This window comes from Ambystoma mexicanum, chromosome 6p (assembly GCF_040938575.1).
Source record: "Ambystoma mexicanum isolate Mex_15411 chromosome 6p, UKY_AmexF1_1, whole genome shotgun sequence".
NCBI lineage: Eukaryota > Metazoa > Chordata > Amphibia > Caudata > Ambystomatidae > Ambystoma > Ambystoma mexicanum.
The window spans coordinates 1,181,381,487-1,181,400,316 of NC_090935.1; positions in this window are offsets into that span (position 1 = coordinate 1,181,381,487).

Sequence of the window (18,830 nt, forward strand, 5' to 3'; positions counted from 1 at the left end):
ATGTGCTACATGGCACAATTGTGACAAAATACCTTCAATGTGCCCCTATCCAGCTGCCAGCCAACAGGTCTCTGCACAACTGGGAGACTATAATCGTGAAAACGTTCTTCACCAATAGGGGCCTGTTGAGAAGAGTGTGTATTACTTAGCAAATGGAAGTGCCCCCTCTTTAGCATTTGGTATCTCAAGCTGCATCGTTGACCACGCATGATCCCAAGAAGCCCTAATGTGTCCATGTCTCGGTACTGCCTGACAGCACTTAGAAAACATTTGCAGGCACCTGGGTCAGCGTCACAGAGTGTTCTCAGGACCATAAAACAGGAAGATTAGAAGTAGAGTATGATCTGTTTACTGCCAAGGGATGGGGCCATACAAAGGGACATAGATTTCTATTTGAGAAGTGAGACACCTTAAAACTAAGGACTGGGATTTGGAAAGGGACATGTAGCTAAAAGCTATTTTTAGCATGCAATGACCCTGCTGAAATGTATACACGCTAGATTGTGAGCTCAGTCTAATGTGAGGTACTGAAAGGATTACTCAGCTTGCTCTGGATACATTCAAGCTGGTTTTTAATACATTTGAACGGTAAGGATAAGTTATTATGACATGTGTGTGTGAAAGGCTATTTAAAGTACAGGGGATTTTCAGAAAAAATGATTTCTTTTCTATTCGTAAGGCTCCTGATGTCGGAAAATATTCCGTCATTACTACAACATGTGGGACTTCACCTGCTGCATTATTTTATTCTGGAATAATAACACGTAAATGACAGGCGATACTCCAAAGGACATAATACACCGGGAGCTGCATTGATCTGTGCTAAAACAGCTGATCTTGACCGTGAACTAGACCGGTTCAATCGTGTCACAGAGTTAAAACAATATTTAAAAGTAAACAAGAAACACAATTTGGCAAAGCAAATAGTTCTCGCTTGTACTCAAACCATTTGCACACTGGCTATATCATCATGCTAGGTAGTACCATCATTTGACAAGTGTTTCCATGATGTGCCCAGATGCCTACAACACATGACACATCATATGACAAGAATTGCTATCACACACAAGGCGTACCCAGAGTAAGGTTGAGTACTAACGTAAGCGCCAGTTACTATCATTGATAATCCAGGTGCTCACGCTTTGCAATCAGAGTCATTAGGGAGTGTTCATGTGCATTCTAATGTGTGCTTTGTGCTGTGTAATGACTGCCTCGCCATTTTATATAGTTCTACCTCTTAATTACCCCTTTACCGGGTAATTCATAGATTTCAGCACAGAGGCAGGCTGCTACACTGTATTCGCGTGAAAATACTATGCGTACCCCGCTCACGGCAGCCAAAACGCGTGAAAATGTACTCGCACACCGCTCGGAATACGTGTACCCCACTCACGCCAGGTAAATTGTGTGGAAAAAGTCCCCCTGTGGTGTGGGCTGCCTGTGGGGAATGCCCAGGGTGGATGGGCTGCCTGCAGGGCATGGGGAGGGTGAATGGGCTGCCTGCAGGAGATGCCCAGGGTGGATGGCTGCCTGTGGGGCATGGTGAGGGTGAATGGGCTGCCTGTGGGGCATGCCCAGGGTGGATGGACTGCCTGCGGAGCATGGGGAGGGTGAATGGGCTGCCTGCGGGGCATGGGGAGGGTGGATGGGCTGCCGTGCATATTCTGGGGGTGCGCACAGAGTTTTATATGCGATAGGCCTGGCGCGAGCGGGGTACGTGTATTCCGGGGGTGCACAGGGAGTTTTACACGCGATAGGCCTGGCGCGAGCGGGGTATGTGTATTTCAGGGGTGCGCGGGGTGTTTCACACGTGATTTCACTAGCATAAGGGGGGACGTGTATTTTGGGGGTGCGCGTGGAGCTTCACACGCGATAGGCCTAGCGTGAGCGGGGTACGTGTATTCCAGAGGTGCGAGGGGAGTTTTACACGCAATAGGCCTGGCACAATCGGGGTACATGTATTTCAGGGGTGCGCGGGGAGTTTCACACGCAATTTCACTAGCACAAGCGGGGTACATGTATTCCAGGGGTGTGCAGGCAGTTTTACATGCAATAGGCCTGGCGCGAGCGGGGTACGTGTATTTCGGGGGTGTGCGTGGAGTTTCACACGCGATATGCCTAGCGCGAGTGGGGTACATGTATTTCGGGAGTGGGCGTGGAGTTTCACACGCGATAGGCCTGGCGGCTGCGGGGTACGTGTATTTTGGGGGGTGCGCAGGGAGTTTCACACATGATTTCACTAGCACCAGTGGGGTACGTGTATTCCGGGGGTGCGTGGGGAGTTTTACACGTGATAGACCTGGCGCGAGCGGGGTACATGTATTTCGGAGGTGCGCGTGGGGTTTCACACGTGGTAGGCCTGCCGCGAGTGGGGTACGTGTATCTCGGGGTGCGCAGGGAGTTTCACACACAATTTCGCTAGCGCGAGCGGTGTACGTGTATTCCAGGGGTGCGCGGGGAGTTTCACACACAATCTGGCAGTGTATACCCTCCCGGGTGTGCCCTCCTCCCCATGCCCCGCTGGCAGCCCACACCACAGGGGACCAGCCCACAAACCAGTCCATGCCCTGCAGGCAGCCCATCCACCCTGGCCATGCCCTGCAGGCAGCCCACACCACAGGGGACTACCCTACACCCCTGACCATGCCCCGCAGGCAGCCCAAACCACAGGAGACTACCCTACACCCCTGACCATGCCCTGCTGGCAGCCCATCCACCCTGGGCATGCCCCGCAGGCAGCCCACACCACAGGGGACTACTCTACACCCCTGACCATGCCCTTCAGGCAGCCCACATGGCACCATGCACTTGTGAGCCCCAACACATGTTCCCCACCCAACCACCAGTGACGGGCACCTGCCAGCAGGTCCCGACTCATGTACCCCACCCACCTACTCACCCACCAGTGACGAGCACCTGCCAGCAGGCCCCGACTCATGTCCCCCACCCACCCAGCCACCAGTGACGGGCACCTGCCAGCAGGCCCTGACACATGGCCCACCAAACAACATGTTATAACAAAACAGACCCATGGCCCTAATGCCAACCCAAATCCCCCGTGCCCCCAGTGCAAGCACGCAACCATCCACTGCACCCACTCCCTAATTAGTCATGCCATGAGAGTCTCAAAAGAACCAGCATGGCCATGCATGAGTGTACAACAGAGCCAAACAGTGGCAACACATGACTGAGGAAATGCTCATAGAGAAATGCACAAAACCAATGAGAGTACACCATACCAATAATGAAGGAATATGAAATGTATTTAAAAATGTAATGAAATAACAAAATGAAAAATGAAATGTGCAAATAAAGAAATAATGAAAGGAAAAAAATGAAATGAAAGAATTCCAATGTAAAACAAAAATCCACAACAGGAAACTAGAAAAGTGGTCCATTGTCATTGTCCATATAAAGTACATTAAAAAAATAAAAACCATTGATCCATGGTAAGTTCCAATAACGGAAGTATGTACAAGTCTTGAACTATTTACAATGCAACTCCAAAGGGTCCATGATCCCAAAAAAAAGGAAACCTACCAAAAAACCTATCAAAAATAAACTATATACATAAAGTACTAAACAAAGGAAACCTAACCATAAAGAACTATTTACAAAGGTGGCGGGCAAGTCCTGGGGCTCACTCTTTGATATTCTGGGCCAGGGAATCATCGAACTCCTCTTCAACGTCCCGGAGGCTGGCCACTCCCCTGGCCTCGAGGTCTCGCAGGGATGCAGCCATGGCCTCCTCCAACTCCCTGCGAGTGGCCTTGAGGCACTCAGCCTGCCTCAACGCCATGCGCATGAAGTTCTCCGCCCTGACCATAGTGAGCCGTGCCTCTTCCGCCCGCCGCCGCTCCGCATCTATTTGTTGGCCCAACCACTGCCACACGGAAGACACTCCCAATCCAGGGTCCTCCTGCCCTCCGGCCGATGCCTGCCCCTGTGATGTTGATGGCCCCGAGCCATCATTGCTCCCACCTTGAACCTGCTGCTGCCGTGCATGTGCCCTGCCTGTCGATGCCTGCACGTCCTCCTCCTGCAGGGGTCCAGTTGTTGGGGTGGCCACCCCTGCTGGACCTCTGACTCCCGACTGTGGCAGGGATGTGCCCTCCACCAGCCTGGCCGCTGGGTCAGGGGCAGCTCCACAGGGTGCCCAGGTGATACTTGGGCAGGAAGATGGCACGGAGGACGACTGGCGCATAGGGTGTTCAATTGAGGAGAGAAGTTCCAGCACACGGAGGAACCCAGCCTTGCTGACCCGTCCTAGTAGGTCGACGCGGTCAATGAGGTAATCGAAATGACGTGCATTTTCAATACGAGAACCCTGCACGTCATCCCGAATACCACGTTGACGCAATGCCACCCCAGCTAGGACAGGCTGAACACAGTCCTGGATTGCCACGTCCGCAGGGAGAGGAAGGCCAGTTGTTGTGTGCGCATCCCCTCCCTGAAAACGGGTCTGGACGAAGGCATCCCTGCTGGTGCCGGATGATGCAGTCACAGGATTGGGGACAGGATTACACACAGGCACCTCCACGGCGGCCTGTGCTGCCTCCTGTCCCTGCCCCTGGACTGCACCACTAGCACCAGTGGAATCCCCCCTCCAGGCCGCATGCCTGGTCCTTCCACGGCGTCCTCCTCAACCGAACCCCCCACCAACCTGGATGACTCTGTGTCATCTTCCTCCATAGGCCCCTGTGTGGGCTCAGCTGCCCCTTCTGCTGCCGAGGAGTCCACCTCTGACCTCCGCCTCTTGGACCTTACCTCAGCAGCTGCAGACTTGGTACCAGACTCCTCACTCCCCGAAGAGATGACAACCTGGGAGGGGAGCTCGGCCTTGCGTCTCCGGCAGTCGGTGGGATCTCTGCGCTGTGCTCAACAGCACAGTCTCTGCCCTCTTCATCAGTTGACGCTGCAGACAGGGAGAGAGAGATCACAGGCATCAGGGCACTGTGCAATGGTCTGATACAAACATGACAGTTGCACATGAGTGGCAGTCTCAAACTTCACAGATGGCATTACACTCCCCAACACACATGTAATTTGAACCCACACACATGCGCAAATTTACAGGAATGTTGTAGCAGGCAGCAGCATCCATACACATACAACAGCATGAACATCCGTAGGTTACCCTAAAGTCACATGCAACACACAAACACATGCACACACGCCACCAGACATACAAGCATCTGTACATCTCCACCACCTGTCACAGTGCTATCATCGGCAACTATCTCACATCTGCCAATCGTGTTCCTACATGTCTGTGTCACATGTATCCATGGCTTATCACATTCACACACATGTCAAACACACACACGCACATGTATGCTGTGCACGTACATGAAGGTGGAACCAGCATCCATGTGTCACATCACCACCATGCCATAATACATACACAGAAATGCTAACATGTGTGCATCCCCACATGCATTTGGGCAGCATGCATTTGAACACATACACCATTGATGTGCCCCACACATGACTGGACTCACATGTGGCAGGCTCATGTCCCTGCACATACACATCCATACATGGGCCTTTCCAGACATATATCCAAGCTGCACACGCCTGTCACACCTCAACATGCACTGCGTCCAATCAGTACGCATGGACACGTACCGCTGGACTCCTGACGGGTCTGCCTCTCAAGGACCTAGAGGTGAAGTGCTGGGCGTATACGTTCCAGGACCCTCATCTGGTCATCGGTAAGGCGGACCCGGCACCCCTCTGTATCCGCTGGCTCCAAGATGTGCCGGGCCTTCCTGAGGGTCTTGGACCTGAAGTCCTCCCAGTGCTTCCGGACGTGTGGTATGTCACGGGCTGCCACCCCCTCCACATTGATGGCAGCCACAATGTCCTTCCAGATTCTCTGCCGTCCATCCTTGTTGGCGCGTGCTCTTCCGAAGAGGGCATGATAATGCACCAGGACTTGCTCCACCAGGATACCAACTTCTGTGGCACTGAAGCTGGTAGCCCTCTGCCTCTCTGGCTGCGGGTTGCCAGTGGTCTCTGATGGTGTTTCTCTCGACATGGCAACCCCCGAGGCAAGTGTGGGTGGTCAGCTTGGTCCTGGTGCTGGGCTGTGGAGCGATGGAACTTCAGTCGGGAGTCTTCTGTTACAGCAGGGGTGGTCACAGCAACTGGACCCCTGCAGATGGCTGACGTGCAGGCACCAAATTGCAGGGCATGTGGCCAGCAGGAAGGCAGGCAGCAGCAGATATCTGGTGGGAGCTGGCTCAGGGCTCTGGGCGGCAGGAAAATGTCCTTCTGGGCAGGAGCGTGTTCTTCCGTGTGTTGTCGCGTGGCCAGCTTGATACGGAGTGATTTGGCACATGAAAAAACAGCATGTCAGCGTGTAATTCGAGGAAAGGCCCTTAGCACGTAAGCGTGTATGTAACGTGACGTGCGCGGGCGTTTCCCTCCTCACGGGTGCATAGTGATTCAGCACGTGAAAAAACGGCATGTCTGCGTGTTAATGTGTGTAATTGGAGGAAAGGGCCTAAGTGCGTAAGCGCGTAAGTGACATGGCATGTGTGGGCATGGTTAAAAGGTACGCGTAGGACACCATTTTCTTGTATGTGCTTTTTGTGGAGAGCGAGGGTTGATTCTTGTACTTTTTGTCGGTTCACATGCAATTACTTCACAACGGTTGCAGTTCATACTCCTTGTTTTTTTTGTTTTTTTTTAAATGCGAGATTTCAAAGTTAATCAGGCACAACTTTTATGTGTGTTAAAGCAATTTCTCAGAAGCTGAAAAACAAACAAAAGATGCCAAAATAATGAAAATGGAAATGAACATGATTTTACACTTTGTAATACAGAAAACAAGCATGTTGTAAAGGGCGCAGTGAAGGAAGTTAACAAACTAAGTTTACCAATACAAAATGGCATCAAGGCCTTGGGTCTTGTGTGTGTGTTCACATAGCTGATAGTAGCTAAGTAAGAGAAAAAAAAACAAAAAACAGTGGTTTGATTGAAGTCGTCTCAGCGTTTGAGAGCAATGTTATGTTGATAGTACAAAATATTGTATAGACATGGACACCGGACACATTTTGTATGTGTAATTTAAACAATGGGATTACTGCCTGGGCTGAAATGGGCTTACTTTTTAATAACAGAAAAAAGTCTGCCATTGTGTTTTCAACTAGCATCTGAACTTTTACGAATCAATATGGAGTAAATCATGTAACTATTTTCAAAGAGTATTTTCAAGCAAATGTTCCCGAGAGATCTAATATGAAATATCAAATTATCACTATGAGTATTTTCTTAGAAGAATCAAGTATGTCTAAGTCATTTAATAACTAAACAGCTGATATTGAACATTGTTTTGAAATGGTAAAACCTTGTGTAAGACAAATTGTGAGTCAACAAAAAAGTTGAATATTGTATGATATCCTTATGCATAAAGAATACATTATAATGTGGTTATAAAATCATGATATCACTTTCTACAAAAATGCTGAATACTCAATGTACTAATTTAATCCCTCATTCGATCCCTCCGGCCTAAAAAAGTAGAATATAGTATTATATCTTTGTATTATTTTGCGCCTAGAAACACTTGTGTACAGGTGCGTTATAAATGCCATATCATATAATTTAATATCCTTATAAATAAAGTATTGGTTATAAAAATCATGATATGGCATTTTACAAGAATACTGGTAACTCAATGTGTTGAATACTCAATGTACTCATTCAATCCCTCATTCAATCCCGCAGGCCTAAAATTACTCAAATGTTGTCCAGAATGCCTCCCCTTTAGTCAGTTGTAATGGCTGATCGTGTATTCTTTGATTTTGTGGTTTGTGTTCTCATCCTTTTACTCGTATTTTGCTCACGTTTTGTTTCCTTCAATCAAATTGTCATTTGGTACGAGAGTCCAAAATTCCTAGCTTCATGTAAGATTTATATTCAACTAGTCTATCTTTAAGCTTATTAGAAGTGTGTCACATGTAGACACTGCCACAGGGACATTTCAAGTAGAGATATAAGGTAATTAATTCTATTGTCTTGACCACTGTTTCCACTAGAGGGACTATTTGGGCAAAGAACAGTGCTTTTATGAAAGTTGATTGGTCTTTGTGAATGTCCAGAATGTTAGTTGAGTCAAAATATGCCCTAGATTGTTAATTGTCCAAAGCAAATGAATGGCTTCTGTGTAGTTTCATTATCCCATATGGTGATCTGTCTGTACAATCTTGAAAATCCTGGTTATCTTGTTACCCAAAGTCCATAGGTAAGTGCACAGTCTATTCTAGTGTAATCTAGATTTTGTTTGATGTTTGTTGGATGATTTCAAACGATCTTGCCATCTAATGAGAAAAGATTATTCCTGTGGCCTCCCTGAAAGTGGTGCACTGTTTACCTGTGTAAATTGATAATCTCGGTAGCTACATGTTTTTTATTATTGCACACAGGTAAAGCACATGTATATGTATTCTTCACATTACTACATTATTTTAAATCATACTCAGTTACATTCCCTCAGAACCCACATTTTCGTTTTCGGCTTTGTCTGACAAGTATTGTTTGTATCTTGCCCATATATTTCTAGGTTTGGATGGGGGCAGCACCGTGTCTATTTATAGTTCTTCTGTATCTTTTGTCCATATCATATCTCTATCCCAGTCCTCCATGGTTGGCGAGATTGCACTTTTCCACTTCATTAATATTGCTCTTTTAGCTATTAAAAGGCCCAGATTTAATAATTTTCTCCATATCAGGTTCATTTTCCCCACCACCCCAAGCAAACATATACGCGGGGACCATTCCATAGGTTGATCTGCCATCTCGTCCAGTGCTTCACACACACCCCCCAGTAGTCTTTCAGCTTTATGCATGTCCAGAGCATATGGTATATATTTGCATCTTCTTCATTACACCTCGGGCATGTTCCTGCGTTGTCTGGGTAAATCCGTTTGAGTTTTGCAGGGGTATAATGGGTGCTATTTATTATTTTATAGTGCATTAGTTTGTACCTAGAATTGTACGAAATCTGTTTAGTTAGCTCGCAGATTTGGGACCATTCCGTATCCTCAATTTGTTGTCCCAGATTGTGTTCCCATTTGTTCCTGGCTGTGTGTATATCTGCTGGGCGTGTATTCACTAAAGTTTTATACAATGCTGAGGCTGTGATTTTCTGTGTTGCCCCAGTGAACATGTATCGAAGCCCCATATTAATCTCTGGTTCGTTTGGGAATGTGGGGTATTCCTTTCGTATGGCATTACTTACACACACATATTGCTGTTTATGTTTATTTGTGTTTCCCATAATATCTTTTATATCATCTCACTGGATCAAGTGTTTATCTGAGAAAAGCTGTCCGCATTGAACAATGCCCCGAGCACTCCAGTGGCTGGCCACTTCCCCATCTAAGTTGAAAGGTGTTTGGGGGTCTCCCCAAAGCGGCATACTTGGGTGGTATGTTCGTACCAAATATATCCGCTATTTTAGCCCATGCCGTGATTGTTACCTTAGTGGGGTCTATGGTGTTATAGTGCTTGGGGGTTGTTCTAGACAACTTGGTGTGCCTGTGCCGCAAGGTAATATAACTCCAGATCCGGTGCCATCAACCCACCCCTCGGGTATGCATCAGTTAGTGTTTTTCAGCTCAGTCTAGGATGTCCTCCCCAAACAAACTCGATGCAGGCACTGTTCATCTTTGTAAACAAGGCGCGCCCCGCCAAACCAGTATAGTGCTGAATAGATATAATAGTTTCGGTAATATTATCATTTTGATTAGTGCTATTCTTCCCATCATTGAAATGGGAAGGGCACTCCAGCGTTTTATCTTAGTGCATAATGTGACCGCCAGTGCGCTATAGTTGAGGCCACGGGATAGTTGGGGCGTCCTGGCAATGTGTGCACCTAGGTACAGAATATGCATCGGGCTCCATATGAGGCCATGTGTGCCTTGGGTGTGCGTTGTATTTTCTGTCAGTGGGAATAACTCTGATTTGTTGGGGTTTAGCCGTAAGCCCGAATATTCTCCAAATCTTTCAACCTCGGCCAGGGTCTTGCCTAGTGAGCGATCTGGGTTCTTAAGATACAATAGGATGTCATCGGCATATAGAGTTATAATTTGTGGGTTGCCCTCTAGCGATAGACCATAAGAGCTGTAGCGTGACCTAAGTATATCTGCCAGGGGTTCTATTACTAGGGCGAACAGTAAAGGTGACAATGGGCAGCCCTGTCGGGTGCCTCCACGAAGTTCTAACTTGTTTGTTAAGTTTCCATTAATTCTAATCCTGGCGTGGGGACATGTATATAATATTTGTATCCATTTTTATAAAATTAGGGCCAAACCCATAGTTCTGCAGTACTCCAAATAAAAAGGGCCACGATACAGTGTCCAATGCTTTGCGCATGTCAAGTGATACCGCTATCTCTTGCGTTTCGGGGGGACTGTAACCAAAATTTTGTGGCATTTTCTAATATTCATTGCTGTGGATCTGCCGTTGACAAACCCGGCCTGGTCATCATGTACCATATAAAGCATCAGTGGTGTGAGTCTAGTTGCTATCATTTTTGTGAGAATCTTCGCGTCCGTGTTTATTAGTGACAATGGCCTATAGGAGCCACAATCTTCTGGGGGATTCCCTGGTTTAAGCATAAGCGTAATCACTGCCTCTATAGTGGTTTCTGGGAGTTCACCCTTATTTAAGGCTTTCTCCCATACTGCATATAATCTGGGGGTTAGCAACTGGCTGAATTCTTTATAGAATTCTGCCCCGAGGCCATCTGTTCCTGGGGTTTTCCCATTGGGAAGTGCCTTGATCGCCTCCGTTATTTCAGCCTCTGTGATCAGGCTTTCTAATGTGTCTCTAGTAGTGTCAGATAGGAGTGTCGTTGGTATCTGAGAGAGATAGTGTTGAATCTCATCATCAGTAATGTTGCACTGTGGGGAATACAGTTTTTTGTAGAATGTGTAGAATGTCTCTTCCACCTTGCTACGTTCGGTGGTTACCATGCCGTCCGGCATCTGTGTGCATGGTATGATTGATGGACCCTTTTCCTCTCTCACTGCTCTGGCCAATAGTCTCCCTGGGCGCTCACCCTCCCCGTACCGGCGCGCTGTACTAGGTTTGTCAAAGTATCTGATCTCTTGATCAGCTGACTCGGTGTATTCATCTAGTTTAGTCTTTATTTCCGAGCTGAGCTGTGTTGAAGGAGTGTGTGCATACTGAGATTGTAGTGCGTTTAATTGTGTTTCTAGTCACTCCAGTCTACACCTGATATCTTTAATGATTCCACTTTCCTTGGATATTGAGTTGCCTCTGATGCAAACCTTAAATGCTTGCCATAAAGTGGCCTGACTGGTAACCGAATTTGCATTTATTTCAAAGTAGTCCTGTATTTGCTGTGTCATCGTGTTCTTATAGACCAGGTCCTGTAGGACAGCGGGTTTAAATCTCCATGGAGTTTATACTCCTTGTTTACTCAGACAGCGTTCAATTCTTCTTTTGGAGGGGTGTTTCCAACGCGCCCATGTGTGTCTTTTTCACGTTCTTTTTGCAGGCAGACGGTGAGTCGCGCAAGTATTTTCCAACTGTGGTTTCCCCTGTGTGTCGCGTACCCATTCAGAGGTCATTGTAGCCTGCGTGTACCACGCGTACGCTTATTTTTGTGTTTCTGGGTGCCACAGCGTAGTGCGGGTCCTTTATTCCATGCACGTGGGCTACCAAGGGTTGCGTGCATGTTCAATTTTGTTTTCTTGGTGCCTGAGTGTTGCGTGGCCCGTCATCTTCCCCCAGGGGTCACAGACAGTCTTGCTAAAGCACAGGGGTACATATTCCATCTAGTACCCTGCCCCCTTCACCCCAATTGTCCAGGACAATTGTTTACTGCATCTCTCATTCGCACAAGAACATCAGTGCCGTGGTTGGGAGGCGACCTAGTGGTAGGGAGGCAAAGGTGGCCGACCTCCAAGAGGTGTCCGCGGTAGGGGACGTGGCCAGGATGAGAAGGGTGGCCCAAGAGGCCAGTGTGTGGAGGACCAATCAGGGACACCTATGCCCCCCCAATGGGTCGGGGAGATGCAGCTGACACCATCCCAGCTCAGGCCCTATTAACCCGGCCATGTTGTTCACTGAACTGGCACGGGATGACTCACAGGCCGACATCCGTGTCACAAAGTCAAAGCCATGTGTGGCGGTGAAAGTTGCTGTCACCAGGCCACATGGATCTGGGGAAGCAATGTCATCTGCTGCCCCAAGGAGCCAAGGTGAGGATCCACCCCAGCTCTGAGTCACCCAGCCGGGACAGTGTTGGTACCAGACCATCACACCAAGTTTGGTCCTGGCAACAGCACCCAGCAGCCAATGCCTGCAGTGAGACTTTTGGTCATCATGCCTTTGCCTGCATCCAGTGCGCAGTCCACCTGCACTTCAGCCCCTACCAACCAGAGCGGCGTAAGCCACTCAGGGTCGGGTCCATACCACCTCTCAAGCGGAAGAAGCGGGCTCTTGCGGAACTGGCTGGGACCCCAGACCCCGGCACGTCAAGGAAGCAGAGTTTCAATGATGTGGAACTAGACACACTTGTGGGCTACGTGTCAGCCCATGGCCGCGAAATGCTGGTGACTGAAGATTGCAATACTAGGACTGCTCAACGTAGGGCCCACTGGCAGTGCATCGTGGACCAGATTAGTTCCCTTAGATTTGTGAGGCGCACAGCTGATGATTGCTCAAAGCGGTGGAATGACCTCAAACGCCGAGCAAAAAACAAGCTAGCTTCCATTCATGCCTCTACTCTGGTGACTGGCAGTGGGTCTCCACTAGAGGAGGAAGTACTCACAGAACACGAGTCAATTGCTGGAGGCTTCATCACAGAGCATCAGATCCAAGGCGTGGGAGACCTACCAGATCTTGAGGCAATGTCCGATGAGTGGCCATGCATGTGTGTGCAAACCATGTGTATGTTGCTTGGGTGATGTGTTCTGATTGAGTGCCAGGTGAGGCTGTGTAGTCATGACTGCTATAGGTCACCCATGTGGTGCCTCCAAACCATCCCCCGGCCTTGGGTTTCACAGAATCCCTTCTGACCGCAGTTAACACTTTGCACCTGATTACTGCACTTGCCCTTCAACCGCCATCATGCCACAACATTGTTGATACTGTTTTCCTGTTCATTCTGCCTGATTGATGGAATCAATTTCATGATAAACATTCATTTTTGTGCCGTTCTGCCCCAAATTCACAATACTTCAGAAATAGATTTCACCCCACAATGCCAATACAATGCCAATACTTATTATGGGAATGATTTCATCAATCAGGCTGATTGACTTTTGTGCACCTACATATGCTCTGCATACGATCTCTGCACAGATCTGCACAGATCGCCCAGGCCCCCGGAGGTGCAGGAGCACCCACCACTGCAGGAGCAGTGCGCCAACAACTTAAGCCACCTTTATGTGACTTAAGGTAGGCATCTCTGCCTAATCCTAGCCTCCGTCACCCTTACTCCCCCCGACACGGAGATCGCTGCATTCAGCAGCATTATTCACATTTAGCAAGGATAACTTCCTTTCAGGCTCTGATTCGAGCCCCAAGCTCATTTTCGCCCCCTCCCCATTCTGTGGCCACCATTTGAACACACGAGGTGTTCCCAATCGAAAATGGCTGCAGGCACCTTCACTGCGTCCACCTGACCTGGGCTGCCTGATCCTATTGGCCCAGCCCCTGCTCATCAGGGCCAACCGCACGCCGGTAGGCGAACGCCGGGCTTCTCCCTAAGGAGCTTCTCCACAAGGGGCACTTCCTGTCTGGAGCCTGTCCGGAGGCATCCGAGGCCCTGGCCACAGGACTCTGCAAGATAGCGGGTAAGCCTCCCCTAACTTTAGAACTTAACCAGAATACTACAGATACGACTAACCCGAGACCCCTCGGGCGCCATACCACGTGGGTTCATTTACGCCCCTCCATCTCTGGACATTTTCTCGCATATGCACGGCATTAGTTATCGTAAAGTAATATTGTTCTGTCTCCACTATGTGTGCCAATCGCAATGCTGACGATTCTATAACGCTATCACGTGTGCAGATTCCCAGTTTAATCTATGCACGCTTAGTCCAAAACTCTAAATGTGCAACCTCGCTCTAGCATTAATACGCACTAGCATTTTACCTGATTGCATTGTGTTCTAGTACTTTGAATAAGCATTAGCACCCTCACCTGATTGCATTGTGTTCTAGTACTTTGAATGTGCATTAGCACCCTCACCTGATTGCATTGTGCTCTAGTATTTTGAATGTGCATTAGCACCCTCACCTGATTGCATTGCGCTCTAATATTTTGATTGTGCATTAGCACCCTCACCTGATTGCATTGTGCTCTAGTATTTTGAATGTGCATTAGCAGCCTCACCTGATTGCATTGAGCTCTAATATTTTGATTGTGCATTAGCACCCTCACCTGATTGCATTGTGCTCTAGTATTTTGAATAGCCTTATTGCATCTCCACAACGTAAATGTACTCAAATGTACTTCCCAGTAACTAGTGTTTTAGGTCTCTGTGCTAAAGTCGAATCTAGATGTCAGTTTGTTTGAATATCCTCACTGCTTCTCTATAACACAAAGGTACTAATGTTAGCTCATGGCACCTCCCAGACATTAACGATTTAGGCACTTCACTGAAGTATCTACTTAATATCTAGACGCTAGCTTACAGCATGCTTCTAGCATAGTTAAGAAAATGTCCCCTGCTTGCCTCTCAAAAGTCACCGTGGCTCTTATACTATTCACTGTTATATCCAGCACAATGGCCGTTACTTTCCAAACTAGCCCCCCCAAGGATAGAAACCTGAGACTCAGGTCTAGACAACCTAGCATCTACGAGCCTGTAGGAAACCACCAGAATAACGCCAACAGACGTACTATTACCCAACCAAAAAACCTATCACCGAAACAATCCAATCACACTGGTGATCAAACTCCAACTACAACCTGCGCAACTCTGGAGTCCCTATCACCTAAAACCTGTCAAACTAGCAAACCTAATAGTTCTGTAACACTACTAGGATCTCTCGTCAACGCGAGATCAGTGATGGCCCATGCCCCAGAAATAGCGGATATCCTAAATAATGACAATTTGGACCTACTGGCCATAACTGAGACCTAGCTTCACAAGGCTGCAGGACCAACACTAATGCTAGCAGTGCCCGATAAATACCAAATTCTCAGAGCCGACAGGCCTAATGCCAGAGGTGGCGGATTAGCCATCATCTGCAAATCTACCTATCCCATCAGACTTGCCACATCAGCCTCTTACTCATCCTGCGAAGTACTCACAGCTAAAATGCCCCTCTCCAACAACCGCACGCTCTCAGTCCACTTAATATATAAACCCCCAGGCCCTCTAGGCACCTTTGAAGATGATCTAACCAGCCTTATAGCCAACAATACCAAAGACCTCTCCCAAACCCTACTTCTGGGAGACTTTAACATCGGCTTTAATGAAACTAACGATAAACATGCAGAGTCAGTTGCAACCCTGCTCAAGGACCACGGCCTTGATCAAAAAATCCTCTCCTCCACCCACATCAAAGGAAGGACCCTCGATTGGGTATCGGAACTGAACTGCAACATCAGTATCACCGATATTGTTCCACAAACATGGACGGATCACTATCTAATAACCTTCTCCGCCACCTTGGATATCCCTAGCCCTAAAATTAACAACATGGTTCCCCCCCTCCTAACCAGAAGTAAGAAGGACATGACTGCAGAAAACATTATCCCTCTCCTCCTTCCAGCCATATCTGGATTGGAAAGTAACAACCCGGACACCTTGGTAAATACTTACAATGATGCTATGACCAAAGCACTAGACACAGCTGCTCCATACGCAAAGCTAAACAGGAAGCCCATTTAAACGCCTGGTTCACGCCCCACCTCAAGTCGCTAAGATTGCAAAAAAAGAAAGCTCCAATCCATCTGGCGCCACTCTCCCACTGATTACAACAAAAATAACCTTACAGAATTTGCCAAATCCTACAAAAAAGAAATTATCAAAACCAAGAAGATCACATTTAATGACAGGATCGCAAAAGCCAACTCTAATACTAAAGAGCTCTTCACTATTCTCTGTGAGCTGGAATCCCCTATTTAACCAATAGACAATGCCCCTAAAAACAAAGCTTGGTGCACAAACATACAAAACGCCCTTGCTAACAAAATCTCCTTGCTTCAATGCAAAATTGCTCAAAAAAAGGCCACACTCCCACCTCTGGACCAACAAACAACCCAATCCCAGGAGAATAAGACCACTGCTCCATTTAGATTCTAATCTATCTCCATAATTGACACAGAAAAAATAATAGTCTCTCTCAAACCCTCAAACTGTAAGGGCGATTCCTGCCCAGCACAATTAATAAAGGACGCAGCTAGGGATCTAGCTCCCTTCATTTCCAAGCTCATAAACTCTTCCTTTAAATCTAACACTGTACCAACCAACCTCAAAGAATCCATTATTGAAAAAACAAACTCTGGACCCTACCATCCCCACCAACTAGAGACCAATCACCACAGTGCCCTTTCTACTAAAAATCCTAGACAGAGCTGCCTACATACAAATCCAGGATTACCTGGAGGCCAGCCACCTGCTTGGTTCTCGGCAATCTGGCTTCCGCCCACTCCATTGCATGGAAACAGCTCTGCTAGACCTTAAAACACAAATTGAGGAATTTAAGGATAACAGGAAAACAGCCTTGCTTCGCCTACTGGACTTGTCGGCTGCGTTTGACTTGGTGGACCATGCAGTCTTATGCAACCACCTCGATTCTGCTGCCAACTTCACCGGAGATGCTATAGCCTGGGTCCAATCCTTCTTAGCAAATCGCACTATGCAAATCCTCTCCACCACCAACTCAGCTGACCCCATCAAAATAACCTGCGGTATCCCACAAGGATCCTGTGTCTCCCCCACCATGTAAAATATCTTCACCAAGCCTTTGTTTGACAAGCTGGACAGATCGGGTGTCATCTACACGAATTACGCAGATGACACCCAGTACCTCATACCCCTTTCGGGCGACTACGAGACAGACTTAGCCTTGGTGAACAAGATATACACTATCATTCAGGCATGGATGGCCACACATGGCCTCTGCTTGAATGACGATAAAACAGAACTACTAATCCTTGGCTCTGAAGCCAACATACAAAAACTTTGGCCAAACTACACATCCTTCAGCATTGATAACAACCCTATCAAGGTGATGCCTGTGGTTAAAACCCTGGAATTCTATCTGGACTCCTCCCTTACTCTCAAGAAGCAGGTCAACTCCCTCGCCTCCTCCACTACTTACACCTGCAAACTCATCCGCACAGCTAGACCTTACCTCTCCAGTACCAGCTGCATTACATTAGCTAACGCCCTTATCATGTCCAGGCTAGATTACTGTAATGCCAAGTACTCTGGAACCAATAAATATATCACTGATAAACTTCAAAGACTACAGAACAATGCCCTAAGAGCAGCACTAAATATCCCCTACAGAGAACACATCACTAACTTCAGGAAAGAGGTTAACTGGTTAAAAATAACGGATAGAATCCTACTTAAAACAGCTTCCCTCACATCTAAGTGTACTAACACCTCCAAACCCCCTCTATCTTATGGAAAAAATAAACAGGAAAATCCCCACGTGATCCACAAGATCTACTAACACGTCTAAACTAGAAATTCCAAGGTTTAAACGCTCCACCGCGGGAGGAAATAGCTTTCCTGTCAAAGCTGCTCACTGCTGGAACAAATTACCACTTATCCTCAGAACAGAACAACCGTACCCGAAATTCAGGCATAAGATAATCAATTGGCTGCGCACCAATGACATATAACTTACACCTGCCTCTGACCTATCCACGACCTACCCTTTGACTGGACACCCTAAGATATGCCCTGTTCGGGGTATATGTCTGCACATATTCCTGTATATATTTGCTTTTTGCCGTTGTGTTTCATATGTATACGTTTGTATATAGTCTCACATATACTTGTTCTTCTTGCCGCTGTGTTGTATATATTCATGCAAAATACTGTAACAAGCTTAAGTCTTCATGTAACTGTTGCGCCCGGCTACCCAGGGGTTTAGCGCGCATTAACAAATAAATAAACAAACAAACAAAACAAACAAACAATCACTTTGGGGCCCTGTTTAAATGTTCAACATGACAATTGACTTCTGTAATGTCCAAGAGACCAACCATTGATGTATCCATGTGCCTGCCATCACTGTATTAGTAAACACTGGCTTTGTTGCAGCGTGTGACACATGCGTGTTTTGTCACACTCTATTGCATGTTCTATTTCATGATGTACATCTCACATGGATGGGGGACAGTACTGATTTGCTACGATCTGGGTGTCATTGTCAAATCTGCCATGGCTATGCCACATGCCATCTGTGTGCTGGCATGTGTCATGTATGTGGATTGTCCATGCCACTCACAGGCTAATGTGTGATGCAGGTGCTATGCAGCATGCAGACCATGTGTTGCTTTTCCATCTTGGTGTTCTCAGTGTTTGCTTTTAGGGTCCCCTTCCACTTCATTGCCAGTGCATGCATGCCAGAGTTAGTTTCATGTGTGACATGTGTCATTAATGTATTCAATGTGTAGATTGTGATGCCTATGTGTGTCGGCTATGCTATTCATGCCTGTCTTCATTACTTTTGTTTTATGTTTGTGCAGGTGATGAGGCACTAGATGCTGTTGAGGAGGAGGAGATGGCGCAGGGGCAGGTGTACTCACAGCCCCAACCAGGCACCAGTGGAGTACATGGGGTGGTGGTGGGTGATAATCCATTAGTCCTA